Here is a 16,690-nt window from a genome sequence, read left to right on the forward strand (position 1 = left end):
AAGATTGGATTATATGGATTCTAGATTTGAGATTTGTAATTTTCTTTTTCAATATGCATAACCTAATATTTGAAAGACCAAATTGACCCCGATTAGTTCAGGTTCGAGCCTAGCTGGCCCACTTAGAGGTAAAACTTTTTTAATCGTAAATTTTCTACATTCGCAAAATTTAAATCCGAGACTCTATTTAAATACAAAAAACCACCTAAAACAAAACAGTTGATTGTAAATTCAACTTTATCATAGAAATGGCAAATTACATGAATAATGTGTGTATTTTTATTTTATTTTATTTCAAGTTTATGAGTTCAATCTATATTAATATTAAAAGTTGAGTCTAAGTATCGGATGATGCCACATAAGATGAAGGTCCCCTCAAGTTGAGTGAATTTTGGTGTCCCAATGAATGAAAACTTCACAAATTGTACAATACTATTATGCCACGTCATTCAAGGGAAGTTGCAAAATATTTCAATCATGAAAGTCCAAAAATTGGAAGTTTAAAAGTCATGCATATATAAATAGCTTAAAAAGACTCTTTAGAAGATTAATATTGAAGATAAGTGCTCTTAACACAAGAAGAGAAAAAAAAATATCTTTATAGAAGTTCTTCATTCAAGATATACGCTTTCGATAAATAAGAAGATCACCCAAGGTTCCTTAGGAGGACTTTAGGGTGGCAAGGTTTGACAGCTCGAAATTAGTAAAGCATTTTTTTTAATCTACTTGTTAACTTATGAAGATTGGGATAGTTTGTTTTTGTCGTTATATTTTCATAATTGAAATTTATGTCATGTGTATTAAGTAATTCCGGCAATCGCTTTGATATAGTAATTTATTCGGTCCTATTCTTTTTTAATGAGTAGGTTCTCATTTATTTCATATTCATCCTTTACCCGTGGACACCCTTATTTTCATTTAAAAGTCCACATATGGACCTAACATATTATTTACACTATTTGTCCATTTATATATTAACTGTGTTATGTTTTATATAATGATCACGAGTGCCGTTGTACTGAATTAATATTGGTCGCATTAGTGAGGAGTTTAATCACGTAACCCATCTCCATATAAGATGAAATTAACTTTCTTTTTGGCCACTCAGAAAACCTTTTCTCCTTTCGGAAAGTGAAAAAAAAGAAAAAAAAATCATGGAAGAAGAAATAGTATCTTTCCATGATTCGAAGCCAGCTATTGGATTTAACTACTATTCCAAGAATCATTACACATTGATGGTTCTCTTTTCTCTCTGTAAATTCTAAAGGGGAGGGGATGAAGATGATAATAATGAAAGTACGTAGACGTGTATATGATGAAGCATTCCAAGAATTGCGACTATTTCCTGTATCATTTCTCGTGCTATTATATCCATATGCTTGTCTCAATGTAAAACAAGTCACAGATAACATTGCCCCTAGGGCTCCAACTGTGTCACGGTTATTAATTATTATCAATCAGTCGAAAGAACCTGTTGATGGTTTGGTCAAGCCCGAATTTTCAGACTATCTAGGTTTTACGCTGAAACCATGTGTGCACGCAAATGGAACGTAAGTGAAGCGGATTATGAGTTTGATGTGGTTCAGCTCTATGGACCTTTTGGCCTGGTCATGCACCAAACTACGCCAACAAAGGAAAGACAATAAAGAAAATTTTAAAGACCTTGATCGTCTGCTTCGGCGTTCAATGCATTTGGTTTAATGATTCGGGTTTTGGGACCGTCTTGGCAGTTGTCAAGTTCCGCTTCGGCCCTCCATCCTCAGAACTTAACTCAACACTTAATGCGATTTGCAAAGGTCCATAGGTCATATCAGGTCTTTTAACTACCGTCTAATGTGTATTATTGTTCTCTATGCTGTATTGCATCTTCAAATTGATGCAATTGCATATGGAGATTCCGGGCTGTTCACCTTGACACTTCAGGGTACTAAACTCGGCACTGATGCGCACCAAGCACGGAAAAGAACACGATATACCTACCGAAAGTTTTTCAGATTTGGCGTATAATAATAATTTAGAGAAATTATTGGATCCATCAGAATACTAGCAATATGTGCTCATCAAGAACGCTCCGCCCCTCTATCCTCAGAACTTAACTCAACACTTAATTCTATACATATATTGCAAAGGTCCATAGGTCATATCAGGTGTTTAACTGCCGCTAATGTGTATGATCGTTCTCTACAGTGTATTCCATCGTCAAATTGATCCAATTGCATATGGAGATTCCGGGCGGGCCGTTCACTTTGACACTTCATTGTACTCAACTCGGCACTGATTTGCACCATGCACGAAAAAGGACATGATATACGTACCGAAAGTTTTTTAGATTTGGCATATAATAATAATTTACAGAAATTATTGGATCCATCAGAATACTATCAATATTTCTCCTCATCAAGAAAGGCTCATTGCCTCACACTCACCGTTGATGGAGGCTTTTGAGTGCTCAAATTTGCAGCAATAATGCCTCGCGTGGGTAATCTTCATACATACTCCCCCCATTCCCCTCATCATTCGTATATTTCCTTCCTTTAACTTTACCCGTAATTCATGGAAGCAAGGAATTACTCTGCTCCGCCGTCCTTTTCCTTTTCGTTAATTAATTTCATATTTTTAACTCCATCGTCAATTGAATAATAGATAAACCGCGCAGCCGGCTGTGGGGCATTACCAGCAGTGAAGGGTTCAAATTAAAGCGTACTGAAAGCGTCTCGTGGTCAAGGCAAACCGGACTCTTAGATAGGAATTACCTAATTAGTATAAGCTAATATATTGAGAACACCACGTAAAATCGAATAATATAGATATGTAGAAGATGAAAGCTAGTGTGTGATTTGCTTTATGCCCCCCAACTTGTTGCTGCATTTTCGGTCCTTTGTCGACCGAATTCCTTTGCGTATGCCAAAACCAAAACTTTCTGCGCATATGCAGTGAATACAGTGGACACTGACTGTTCCTTTTTCTTACAAATAATGTTGTACTCTTCTGATCAATAGTTGTCGACAACCCAACCTTTTTTGGCTTTCCCTTTCCATAAAAAAAACTCCAGAATTAAACATTCTTTAATGGCTAATTCATTAATTAATCCATGGGGAAGTTTTGAACTACGTAAGTATACCCTTTGAAAAACAAGAGCTAAAATTTGCATGGAATTAGAATTCGGGATTCGGTTCTTGCCAGTGGGATTTCCCGTCCCTCTTTGTTCCCCAACCTATATCGGCTTTCCTATAATCGAAAAATTTGAAGAAAGGGTGCTACAGATGTAGGTGGAAAAGCAAATATTGAGAATAGTCTCATGAAAATTAACTGATCACATATATTTGCAAATAAAAAGAAGAGGAGAAGATAGAGGAATTCTAATTGAGTAATTCGCAGTCTCTGCACTTCTCTCAAGTATAAGATGATGAAGCAGACTACAAGGAAAACAGAGTCTTATCATCACAAGCAATTCTGTGATCCAATCAAACCCCTTCAGAAAAGAAGAAAAAGAAAACTCTCTTTGATTTTTCCAACCACTCCACCACATTAATTTACATAAACTGCCACCAACTCGTGATTGGTTCTAACAGAGCTAACTAACATAACAGAGTAAGAACCACAAAAAGGAGAAATGAAGGAAGAAAGAAATTCAGGGCAAGTCACCTTAGGTTAAAGCACATATGAATATATATGTATTCATCATGTATAGATATATATATATATATATATATATAGAGAGAGAGAGAGAGAGAGAGAGAGAATCAGGGTGAGGCCAAGCTCTGTAAGCCAATGGCATTGTGTTTTCTTGAAGGGCCCGAGGCCGGTATGGGGATGCCTCTGGGCAAGAACCCGTAGAAGTGCCCGATGTTGCTGCTGTGGCCACCGTGATGCCTCGGTCTGATTTCGAACACATTTTTGGCTGCTGGAGACGGTCTTGATCCTTCACAAGGGTGCCCCAGAAGCAGGAGTAGGAGATGGAGGAGGAGGAGGAATATGTGCAGAAGTTGAGGAGGCCTCCTCCTTAAGGAAGGTGATGAGCCCATAACTCTGTGTTGGGAAGCAGAGCAAAGGAAAGGTGGTGAGAAGGAGAGAAGATGGGCAAAAGGAGGTGGGGAGAGACAATGGAGGGGAGAGAGAGAGAGAGAGAGAGAGAGAGAGAGAGAGGAAGAAGAAGGAAGGGGTATGGGTATGAGTGAGTGTATAGAAGATTGATTGCATGGGGTGTGGTTTTTGTTTGTGTACTATTCTGCCATGTGGGTTTGGAGAGATTTAGAGAGAGAGAGTGTTATATGATATGATGGGTTGAAAGTACACACAAAGTATGGGTGAAGTAGTAGTAGTGGTGGTAATGTAGAAATGGTGTTTTGGGGGGTTGGGAAGCAGAGAGTTGATAAAGCAGAGGAAGTGAAAGAGAGCTTTTTGGTTTGAATGGGTCTAATTGGTTAAGAGGGAGCTGAAGTGATGAAAAGCTGAGTGTGACATAAGAATAATAGTATAAAGGTTTCCTCTCTCTCTCTCTCTCAATTTTTCTCAATTAGTCAATTGTCAAGAAAAAGATAGAAAAAAACGAGGGCCCTGATAACTAATATGTAAATAGAAGGATATTGAATTACTTGTGCCCCTTTATATCCAAAAATCTTTTCATTATCATGGATGTTATGAGGATCATATATGGTTCCTATTGAACCATGAATGAAGAGAACCCGTTTGATTATGCATATAGTTGGAGAATAGCATACTTTCCTTTTTCTGATTCGCGCTTGGTTAAGCAGTGTCGAGATCAACTTGTGCATGCCTCGACTAATTCACTTGTTATGACAAGTCAAAAGTAAACCATCCATGCTTGGACTAGGAGATTCACAAAGATAATCATCCAACTCGACCTCAAGTGGATTTGAGCCTCGATGGGGGATACCCGCACACATATATAATCACCAAAAAAACCTGAGGAGATATTGTATCAATCTTACTCTTTTTGAATTTAGCTCTTTCGTTTTCTCGTATTGTTTTACTTATATTAAGAGAGTGAGAGTTTCATGGGAGTTAACTATAAGTCAAGGATCTGCAAGTTGGGTTAACGTTTACATGTGAAGAATAGATAGAAGAGGGCTTTAAATAGTAAATATGTATCAAGTTTATATTATCGATCGGGTGAGACGTAGAATGCTGAGAACAACTTTTCACGTAGTAGATCAATCGGTTAAGATCTAAAAACGATACATGCATATGCATGTAAAAGAAGATTTGAGGAACTTCTCTTTAGATTTGGTGAAAGGGAAGAGACGAGAGAAAATAATTGAGGAAGATGAGATGGAAAAATGGACAAGAACAAGCGAAAGAGAATTATGGGGCGGAAGAAAAGAAAGGTTGAAAGCTTTGAACAAAAAGAGTGGGGGCCAGACGGGGAGGGGATTATGGGGAGACGTCAAGGCAATGCATTCTTTTTTTTCATGGTTAGGTGAATGGAAAAGGCCCCCACGTCCTTTATCAATGGCCGACTAAGGAAATGGTCTCTTTTTAAGAAGTGCCCGACTCCTTCTCCCACCCTTCCTCTCACCACTCCAACCTCCCAAATCCTGTCCCATTTCTCAATCTCCTCTTCCTCTTTTACGGGCTTGATTTGATGCTTTTGCTGCCCTACACCTCAATCGATTTGAAGGGCAATTCACCTAATTTAATGTCCACTAACTTTCAAATAGGTCACTATCAAACGCGTCATGCATCTCGAAACTATGTGTGTAGATATAACTCTTTTAGTCTCTTTCAAGATATGCTTCGATTCTGTAAGAAATTAGAGTTGCGTATTTAACTTATGTGTGTGTAGATGTGTAATATGTAAATGTTTGTGTTCAGTTTCACTTTCCGTTTCATTGGATTTTAGCTGAGAACTCGTGGAACTTCTTGGAGGGTGACATACTAAAAACCCTTGACGAACTGGTGAAAGCTCAAGGGATCTAGGCGAGCACACCCTAGAGGAGGTAGATTCATTGAAGCTTTAAGCCGTGGACAGGCATTCTAATTAGAGCCAACAATATTTGACACGACACGATAACACGACATGGATACAACACGGTATTAAGCGGATTTGGATTAAAGTTAAATGTGATCAAACTCATTTAGACACAATAAATAAACGGGTTCAACCATTATAATCTGTTTAGATACAGTTAGATCCATTTATATTATGTGTTATTGTATTAATAAATTTGTTTCACATATTGTATCAATTTATAGAAGAAAATACACTAAAATCATCTAAATTTGTTTATATAAATCACCCGGTTATGGTGCTTTTATCATGTTAATCTGTAGTAACGTATAATTAAAGTTAATATTTTTATATCATGTAGGTATAATACGTATTTAAAGGTAACAGTATCATATCATGTAGGTAAGTATACATACACAATTAGACACGCTTAGTTAAACGGGTTAGACTTGTCATGTTCGTGTCAACTCATAATAAAATAAAACGTGCCGTCTTTTTGTTTGCAAATCTTGACACGTTTATTAAACGTGTCGTGATCCAGTTTAGAACTTTTTGACACGAACTCAATTAGACACGACATTTAAACATGACACGACACGATACGATACATATTACCACCCCTAGTTCTAACCGAGTAGACCCCTTACTGGAGGTATCTTTAATGAAACTTTAATGATGTTGCTCGATGCTTCGATCACTACAATAAAAAGGGGCCTATCACGACGTCTTTTGGGACTTTAGGCGACCTATACTAGCGTCACCAAAAGTCTCGTGACATTTGTGATGACCCATAACTATGGGTCGTCTAAGGTCCGGTCGGGATAGGGTATCACAACGTTTATGACAGGCATCGCCAAAGGCCAATCTATGCCAACCTATACCGGTAGTCGCTGCAACCTCTAGTTAGCAGAGGAGCACCTAGGGCGACGTTTATATGGGCAGCTCTAAACCTGGTTATGACCACGTTTGGTAAATGTCGGGCATGACCACCTTTATGACTACCCATGCTAACGTCGGCCTCGAGAAACCTACGCCCAAGTTTAGCAGACGTCGCCTAACATCAACCTGGGACAATCCATGTTTGTGTCGGTCTAGAATCACCTTGATGGAGTTGCCTGATGCTCAAATGGTGGGCTTTCTGTCAACAAGTTAAGATGTCAATGGTTTTTTTTAGGTCTATCAACAAGCTGTGAATTTGTTATCAGAAAACTGTCGTGAAATTTATTTTAATCAAACCCAAATAATTACTACAAATATGCACGTAAACTCAAGAATTACATCACATAATTATGTCAAAAATTATTATTGCACCATAATTATCAAACCTAATGTTACGATTCCCAACCAAACTAGGCCAATGTCACAAGTTTAACAACGTGACCTTATTACTTAGTCAATAAGCTTGAGCAACATCGCCTTTAGAGCCTTCTCTTGAGCTACAGTCTCCTCTTGCATTTGTCTTTGTTGATCTCGTTGTTCTTCTCTAAATTGTTTTTCCCTACGTGCTAGAGTTTTCGCCTCCTTCGGAGTTTTTGTAGAGCTCGTTGTTTGGCTCCATTCTCCTCCTCCTCCTTGGGAGGCATATAGATTCTCCTGCTTCATCATATCAATAATCTCGGTCGTAAACCGCGACATTTCAGTCTAGACAGAGATTTTGGTTACCATGAATTCGTGAAGAAACGTCATGAATCAAATGAAAAAATTTAGATATGATCGTCACAGCAAAGGAAAAACCTTGAATGGTTCGTTATCTTTTCGAAGTTTATCCGGTCGACCCAACTCTTGAGTAATCCTAATTGGATACGTGCAGGTCACCGATTCCCATCTTTTTGGCAAGTGAAGCCGTGGTATTGTAAGTTGGTGCCTGGAGTAGTCATTGATTGGTGCTTTGGGAAGTGTCCACCTCAAAAACCATGCTTTTAAGTAAATTAATCCCGATGAAACATGTATAACTGGGGAGCTTGGACATCCACATCCATCAATCCATATAGTAAAATTGACTACTGCGAGCAATTGATAGGCTTATATTTAATGGGGTTAGAAATATCAATTTGCTTTATTTATCAATTAATTTTCATAAAATTTTCTTGTTCTTATTAACTTCGAAAAATCCATATATATAGTAAAACTGACTCATGTAAGCAATTAATAGGCCTATAGTTAACAATATTAGAAATATCAATTTGCTTTATTTATCAATTAATTTTCATAAAATTTTCTTATTATTATTAAATTTGAAAAATAAATACAAAAAAACTATATGTTTCCATTGTTTTAGCCACTGTATTTTTTTTTTCAATTAAGGCCGAAGATATGATATAACTTGAGATTATTTATATAATTATAATATATATTTTAATTATAGTATTCATATATCCATTTATCTATATATATATATATATATATTAAACTACATATGAGGAAGCTCCTTGGACTAATATAATTTAGAAAATTATCTATCTATTTAGATTATATATATATATATATATATTTATTTATTAGAAGTTGGTCTATATAGATGACAAATGCATAATTTTATAAATATAAAAAAAATCAAATTTAAAATTTTCAAATTATCAATGGGATAACAGTAAAGAACAGTAAATTTTTATTTATGTAATTTTCAAAAAAGATAAAGATTATCACAAGCCACTAATTTAATGGAATTAAGGTTATTTGAAAAATTAAAATTTATCACAAATTCTATAAGTTTATGATTCATTAAAAAAAACTAAAATTTGAAATTTAGAATCACAAAACAATATCTTTTAGAGAAAAAATTAATTTTTGACTTAATAAAAATATTAACTGAATATCCGTGATAATCAATATATTGATCATTAATATATATAATTCATATTGTATAAGAAAATTAGTTACAAATTTTTATTTAATCGTGTATGTATAGTCTAATATTATTGAAGATTATTGTTTTGAGTTTCTAAATTAATCATTTGTTGTTACTAATAAGAAAAGTTACTGTTAAAAACATGAATAGTTCTCATAAAATATTAATATATATGCAATAAGAAATCCGTGCAACGTACAGGATAGAATACTAGTGTATTATATTAAAATTCTATAGTTACTTAAAGTGAAATATTACTCGAGGAGATTCAAGGACGAGGCCGTGCAAGCTAGGATAAGTAGATCTGTTGCCATATAACGTACAAGTAAATGGTTATTTCAAATGAACATTACATGCTGAAGTTCCAATACAAAGGGGAGCGAGCTTAGGCATGTATATCAAAAGAAAGTTCTATTAGCTCGTTTGGTTTTAGAGTTGAGTTAAGCTCAATTTTACTCTAACTTTATATATATGTAAATTTAATTGGATTGTAATGATTGTGTTGTTGAATTATGAGAAAAAATATGAAAAAATAATGAATAGTTAAAAGAAAGTAAGATTGTGTTGTTGAATTGTGAAAAAATATAATGAATAGTTGAGAGAATTTACTATTAAAAATTGAATTGAATGGTTAAAAAATTGAAAAAAAAATGAACAGTAATAATTATATTATTGAATTAAAAATAAGTGAAATTAAGTAAAGTAGAGTGAAGTATAATTAAAAAATAACTCTAAAACCAAACCAGCTTTTAGATCTATGAGCAGGATCTTAACTTGGATAAATATTTGGTCCTTGACAACTTATCCTACCAATTGTATTAGTCATTGTGATCATCATGAAAGTTTTTGGTATTGGAAACCACAAATGGAGGAGAGAGACAGTTGGACTGAATCGACTAATCGAATTATTAAACTTACCAAAATCAACTCCCCGAGACCCTATTAACTAACTCGTTGTATTTGAAAAACAGTATTTTAAAAATTATCAACATAAATTAATTCAAGCGATTCGACACTCGTTCCACTTCAGTAATGTCTCGAATTTGAGTCCTTATGAATACAAAAAATTCATAATGAGAGAATTTTATCCCTTAATGAATCAATTTGCATAGACTAAATTAGTCGGAACTTAATTAGACTTTCAGATACTATAATTCATATATAAAAAAATTGCTTAATTATACGATAAATACCGAATGAGAAGTCAATCGCTGTCCCGATGGATTCTAGAGTGAACCAAGTGTGTGTGTGAAGGGGGGGGGGGGGGGGGGGGGGGGGGGGGGGGGGGGGGTTTGTTGGTTAGTTTGTATCGATTGATAAGATGTACCCCTCGAGCGGGAACTTGCCCTAGACATTTTGATATCCAGTGGATTTTGAACTTATGCTCTGGAGATAAGTTTCATCCAACATTATAGTTTGTTAATTGCATCATCCCTTATAATTATTATATCGGATATATAAATATGAACTTTCATGAACGGTCCTTGCAATATAGAGAAAAGTATAAAAACCCCAATGTAGTTTGAGATTGAGATAAATTAGATCATGTAATTTTTGTAGGGACAAATAACATCATGTGGTTCCCTTCGTGAGAGATAATAGACCTCACCAGTTAATTTTTTTGTTACTTTTGATCCTTGAACTTTTCTTTTTGTCATTATTACTCTCAAACTTTCAACTTTTTTTCAATTTAATCCTAAAATTCGAAAAGAGAAAAGGGAGAAGGGGCTGGGGCAGTGGCCGTCGGTCGGTGACCCTAACCCCACCACCGAGGTCGTATGCACCCACAGAGGATGCCGGTGACCATGGAGTCGGGGTGGGGGCTGCAGATTGGCGGCCCCGCCCTCAAATTGACCGGGATCTCGAACTCGAAATCCTGATCGATTTGGGGGCTAGGGCCACCAATTGGCGACCCCGACCCCACCCTTGAGGTTTCCGGCATCCTCTATGGGTGTCGGCAATCTCGGTGGTGGGGTTAGGATTGTTGACCGGCGGCCCAAGCCCATTTTTCCCTTTTTTTCTTTTTTCGAATTTTAGGGTCAAATTATTAAAAAAAAAATTGAAAGTTTGAGGATAATAATGAAAAAAGAAAAGTTTGAGGACCAAAAGTAATTAAAAAATTAACAGTAAGGTCCATTATGTCTCACGAAGTGAACCACAAGATGTTATATGTCCCTAAAAAAATCACAAGGCGCAATAAAAGAATCACATGGCGCAATTTGTCTCAAGCTCAAATTACAATGGGATTTTTGTACTTTTCCCTAAATATGCAATGCTCCTTAATTATATTTTATTTATTTGCCTATGAAAAGGGGCAAGTCTCTCTGTGATTGAATATGAATTGAATCTCTTTCTGGAAGATTTTCTGTTCTTTGAATTATGAAATGTTATCTGCAGGTGCCTTGTCCATTTTCCTCTTTGAAGTTTTCTGCTTTTAAATGGACCCTATCCCACGTGTGGTGGAAATTGGTAACAAAACATGCGACCAGCTGTTTTGTCAACTTTTCTTCTTTTATTTATTTAATGTTTATCTGATAATTAAACAATTCTGAGAACCATATGGTCATTCCAAAGCAAAGGCAGTGGAACAAGAAAGAAAAAAAAGAAATTCATCAAAAAAAAACAAAAAAAGAAAGAAGATAGAGGAATGTTTGGAAGGATATATATATGCATTAGCATTTAGATCAACACGGGGAGGTCTAAGGTCCAATCATCATGGAAATGAGTGTCACGTACATTCACATGAGAGTTTAAGTAGTTGATTACTGAAATATATACTGAGTGAATTACTTGTGTAACGTATAAATTGCAATAAGCCAAATAGACTCGCATTTCGAGTGACTTACTTGGAGTAGATTACTTATTTCTATAGTAAATTACCCATACACCTAGCAAATTATATACCTATATATATGTGTATATATATATATATTTGGAGTAATTATCTAGTAAATTATGTGAATTTTTATTACAGGAATTAAAATAAGGCGTCTGTAACCCTAGGTTTTAGTGATTGTACCACTGGATCTCCCCATAAACACACCTTGTAATCAGTGGAATAAGGCCACTTAATGTACACTTAAAATGAAAGCGGCACAGACTTACTTTTTAAAATTTTTTGGGTAGACTTCATACTATTATATTTATTACTCTTTTCACATGACTCAAAGTCCCGATAACGCATATTAATACTATCAATTCAAATATTCAGTACTTCAGTTCAATTATCTAATACTTTTAGTACTCATGATTAGTACAAGTAAGTGCTTATTACTTTTACTTTCAGTTTAAGTGTTTAGTATTTTAGTTTAAGTGTTTAGTATTTTAGTTTAATTGATTAGTGTTTGTTATAATTTATCACAAATAATAAAAGTACTAAATGCTTGAACTGATATACCAAGTATATCATCGTGACTCGAAATCATATTAGAATTCACCTATATTTATACATACGATAATACTGTCTTTCTGTGGTAAATATTGTAATATTTTTTTCTCTTAATTTTTATTTTTTTCCTTTCATATCAAATATGGCCAAAGAGGATTAATCTGGTTCCAATATATATATATAATCTATCTATTACATATATATATATATATATATATATAAAGCAGAAGAGTGGACTTCATATAGATCTCTTCAAGAACTCTTAGCCCCTAATCGAATATCAAAAACCATCAGCTTGTGGTAGCATGACTGTTAGATTGCTAAAATCAAATTTAACTTAACTTAATTTAATTTTACTTTTCTTTTAATTCAACAATACAATTATTATATTTTTTTAATCCTTTCTTCAAATTCCATCTCACACTTTTACTTATATATTATTCAAATTATTTTTAAAATATTAAATCCTCTCAATTATTTAACATTTTTCATCAATTTCAACATTTTTTTCTCAATTCAATAATATAATCATTACTTTTTTCTATCTTTTTTAGAAAACTATCACTGTCATCCCTTTACTTGTACCTTGCCACCACTTAAGTCCCTCATCAATTTTTGCCATCAATTTCACTTAAACGTTGGGGTTCCGTCAATCAATTTAGTCCCAGCCGTCAATGTCACTAACGGATGTCTGACGTAGCTGCCTCGTTGGACAAAACGGTGTCAAAAAAATAATTTTCTAATCTGACTTTCTAAAACTGTCACAGTGATCCTTTTACTTTTCTCAAGCCACCACTTTAGTCCCTCCTCAATTTTTGCCACCAATTTGGCCTAAATGTTGGAGTTTCGTCTATTAATTTCGTCATCCTCGTCAGTGCCGCTAACGAATGTCTAACGTAGCTGCCTTGTTAGAAAAATGAGGTCAAAAAATTATTTTTAATCAGAGTTTCCAAAACGAAGTCGCTTTTGGTAATTTTTTTAAAAATTATTTATTTATTTTAACGGATGAAGGGGTAGGCCCGCCGGGACCTCCCCAAACCAAGGGGCAACGGTTGACCAGGGAGGCCCCGATCGGTCTCCCCTCCTTCCCGAATCCCTCTGTTTAACTCTTTCGGTGAAGGTAATGCTGATAATCGAAAGAAGAGATGCATAAGCTCATTAGAGAAAAGGAGGCTGCTCGAAGGGGCCTGCAGTTGAGCTACTATGATGGAGAAACACTTGAAAAAGATTGAAGAGGCGACATGAAGCTCGTTACAGTTCTTAGGAAAGGGAAATTGAGATTAGTCATTAGAGCTGGACACGATGATGAACTAAGAATGACTTCAGAGCTCCTGATACTACTAATCTGTCTCCTTATTCGATTAGTAGTATCAGGAGCTCCGAAGTCATTCCCAGTTCAGCCTCGTGTCCAGCTCTAACGACTAACCTCAATTTTCCTTACCTATAGCAAATTTCAGGTGGCCTCTTTAGTCCATTTCCAGTGGTCTTCCATCGTAGCAGCTCAGTCACAGGCCCTTCCGAGCAACCTCCCTCCTTTCCAACGAACTAATGCATCTCTTCCTTCGATTGGCAACATCACCCTCACTGAAAGAGTAAAACATAGGGATTCAGAAAGGGGGGGAGACCGACTGGGGCCTCCCCGGCCGGCCACTGCCCCCGTGGTCTAGGGAGGTCTCGCTAGTCTAGCCCTTCATTCGTTAAAATAATAGATAAATAAATAAATAAATTTTCAAAAAACTGCCAAAAGCGACTTTATTTTAGAAACTCTGATTAAAAATAATATTTTGACGTCATTTTCTCCAACAAGGCAGATAAGTCAGACATCCGTTGGCGACATTGACGGCAATGACGAAATTAATAGATGGAACCCCAATATTTGGGCCAAATTGGTGGCAAAAATTGAGGAGGGACTAAATTGGTAGCTCAAGGAAAGTAAAAGGATGACAGTGATAGTTTTGGAAAGTCAGATTAAAAAATTATTTTTTTGACACCGTTTTGTCCAACGAGGCAGCCACGTCAGACATCCGTTAGTGACATTGACGGTTGGGACTAAATTGATTGACGGAACCCCAACGTTTAAGCGAAATTGATGGCAAAAATTGATGAGGAACTTAAGTGGTGGTAAGGTACAAGTAAATGGATGACAGTGATAGTTTTCTCTATCTTTTTCTTCAAATTCTTTCACATATGTTTCTCAACTACTTGTGTTTTCATCTATTCAATTTAAACTAAATCAAATTAAATCAACCTTAACATTCGTTACCAAACGCAATACAAGCGAGGCAAGCACCGGCATGCCCTGGGAAGCGATCCCCTTCATCTTTTCCGCTTCTCTCTACAATCCTCAACTTCTCTCACCATTATTATTGCATTTTCGTTCCCAATCTCACTGAATACCCACGTCTCCTTCACCACCGACTTTGCACAACTCTCCATTTTCTTCTTCCTTCTTTGTCACATCTTCAATCTACATCTCCCTCTATGCATTTCCTCCGTCTCCATCACTCTCAGTCCCTCTACATTGCCCCAATTGGCTCTTCATATTTTGCGTAGTTCATGAACGCTCTTTTTCCTTGTGGATGAAATACTCTACTGCCAATCCTTTCTTTTCTTTGTTTTTTTTTTTGGTTGTATAATTAGTCTCATATATGGGAGACTACCCATTTAGCCGCCCTCGAGCTACAGCAAATCGTAAGTGAAATATATGTTCAAGTGGTATGCATCTTGAAAGAATGGGGATCCGTACTGGCCCGTTTGGTTTTGGAGTTCATGATTTTGATTTTAACTCTACCCACTACACAACAAAAACACACGTTTCCCAAGTCAAATTTATAATACCATCTCATTTGTCCTTTTCCACAATCAAAATCAAAATCAAAGTTACTTTTAACTCTGAAACCCAACGCACTATCTCTCTCAATATGCAAGGAGATTGGTTTGAAGTGTTCAAATGTGTAATCTTTTATCTTCTTCAATTATTGGGTTGAATTAAATGATCTTTGTGTTGTGTTGTGGATTGCAATGCGTTGCAGGTATGAGTTTCAAATCCGTGTTGGAGGATAGCCAGGATCATGTAGACATCCGAGGATTGTCATCTTATTTACTCCGTCTCCGCCCACCTTGCCACCATTTCGCATTTACAGGTAAATTGAATGGTTCAAGTAAATCGAATGGACTTTGCAGATTACATATTAAATAGAGCAGGTCTGAAAGGCTTATGCACTGGCTGGTGAATAGAAACAGGTTACATATTGAGTCATGTTTTGCTGCAATTACTTCGAGAACTACACCACAAATTATCGACTTTCTCTTCCCTTTGAATGCAGATTCACAAGCCAAAGAAGGAATTAGAGTCGCAGCAAAAGGTGAAAGGAGCTCTAGAAACTCGTGCAACTGAGGCTGAGAACAAGATGCTTGAATTGAACTCGGAACTAGAAAAAGCGAGTCTTCTTTGTTTTTTTCTTTTCTTTCTGTATTGATGAATTCAAGTTACATTTTTATATATATAGAAAAAAAATCTACATTTATAATTATATAAAGATCGGGATTCCGATCTCCAACAGCAGAAAGTTGTGCAGGGGCAGGCCGCTGTCTTCGACGAGGTTCCGAGGCAATGAAGGAAAACTGTGGTATGTGAAAGAATCATTTTCATTTCCCTTAGTCCTGCTGGTTTTGCTTTCAATTCAAGAGTTATTATTACAACACTGAACGTTGGTGGTGGTCGACCGCAGGGCCATTGATATTACTTCTTACTACTGTCTGTTCTTTGTGACTGCAACTAACTGGGCAAACCGATTTTAACTTGGTAATGTATCGGCGCTAGGCACAGATCATTACATTGGGACACGTACCATAAGCGGACAGCCCGAGTCTGAAAGGAGCTCCACAGCAGATCGATCCACGTGTCTTTCGTCTATGGAGACTTGATACAGCAGGACTCATTGTAGTCGTCTAAGAGCCGTGGTTTGACAGTGTCTCCTGTGCACACTAGTTGCTTTACATTTATCCCATAATGCTATTCCGGTTGCCTCGACTCGATCATTACTTCATTCTTTCTTGGTCAAAGTATTCATAAATGGATATGTTCCCTTGGTGAAAGTATTCGAAAATATTACTCCGCCTCTGCCTCCAACTTGTGCTCACATTACAGTTTGATCGAAATATATATTATAGTTGAACAAGGTCTTTTATGTCTCAACTTGGAAAATTTTAGACATCATTTCTATCTCAAATAATTTCCTTTAAAATTAATGAATCTAGAGGAAGCTGCAACAATCTAGGTCAGAACTGATTAATTAATTAATTAATTAATTAGGTATCTTTCTATTAAAATAATGAATGAACGATAATGTAAAAACTCAACTCATTATTACTAATTATTTATATATAAAATTATACGGATTTATTCATGAAATATGTTTCTCCGCCTCTGCCTTCTACTTGTGCCTACATTACAGTTTGATCGGAAATATTTTCTAATTGA

General features: G+C 35.9%; 1 long non-coding RNA gene across 1 annotated transcript; it reads left to right on the top strand.

The window, feature by feature from the left end:
• Window positions 1-15,212: 15,212 nt before the first annotated feature.
• LOC116202013 lies at window positions 15,213-16,230 on the top strand. The gene is made up of 3 exons (XR_004155971.1): window positions 15,213-15,350; window positions 15,534-15,836; window positions 16,031-16,230. It is a non-coding gene; the product is annotated as an uncharacterized LOC116202013 (long non-coding RNA).
• Window positions 16,231-16,690: the final 460 nt, after the last annotated feature.

This window comes from Punica granatum, chromosome 3 (genome assembly GCF_007655135.1).
Source record: "Punica granatum isolate Tunisia-2019 chromosome 3, ASM765513v2, whole genome shotgun sequence".
NCBI lineage: Eukaryota > Viridiplantae > Streptophyta > Magnoliopsida > Myrtales > Lythraceae > Punica > Punica granatum.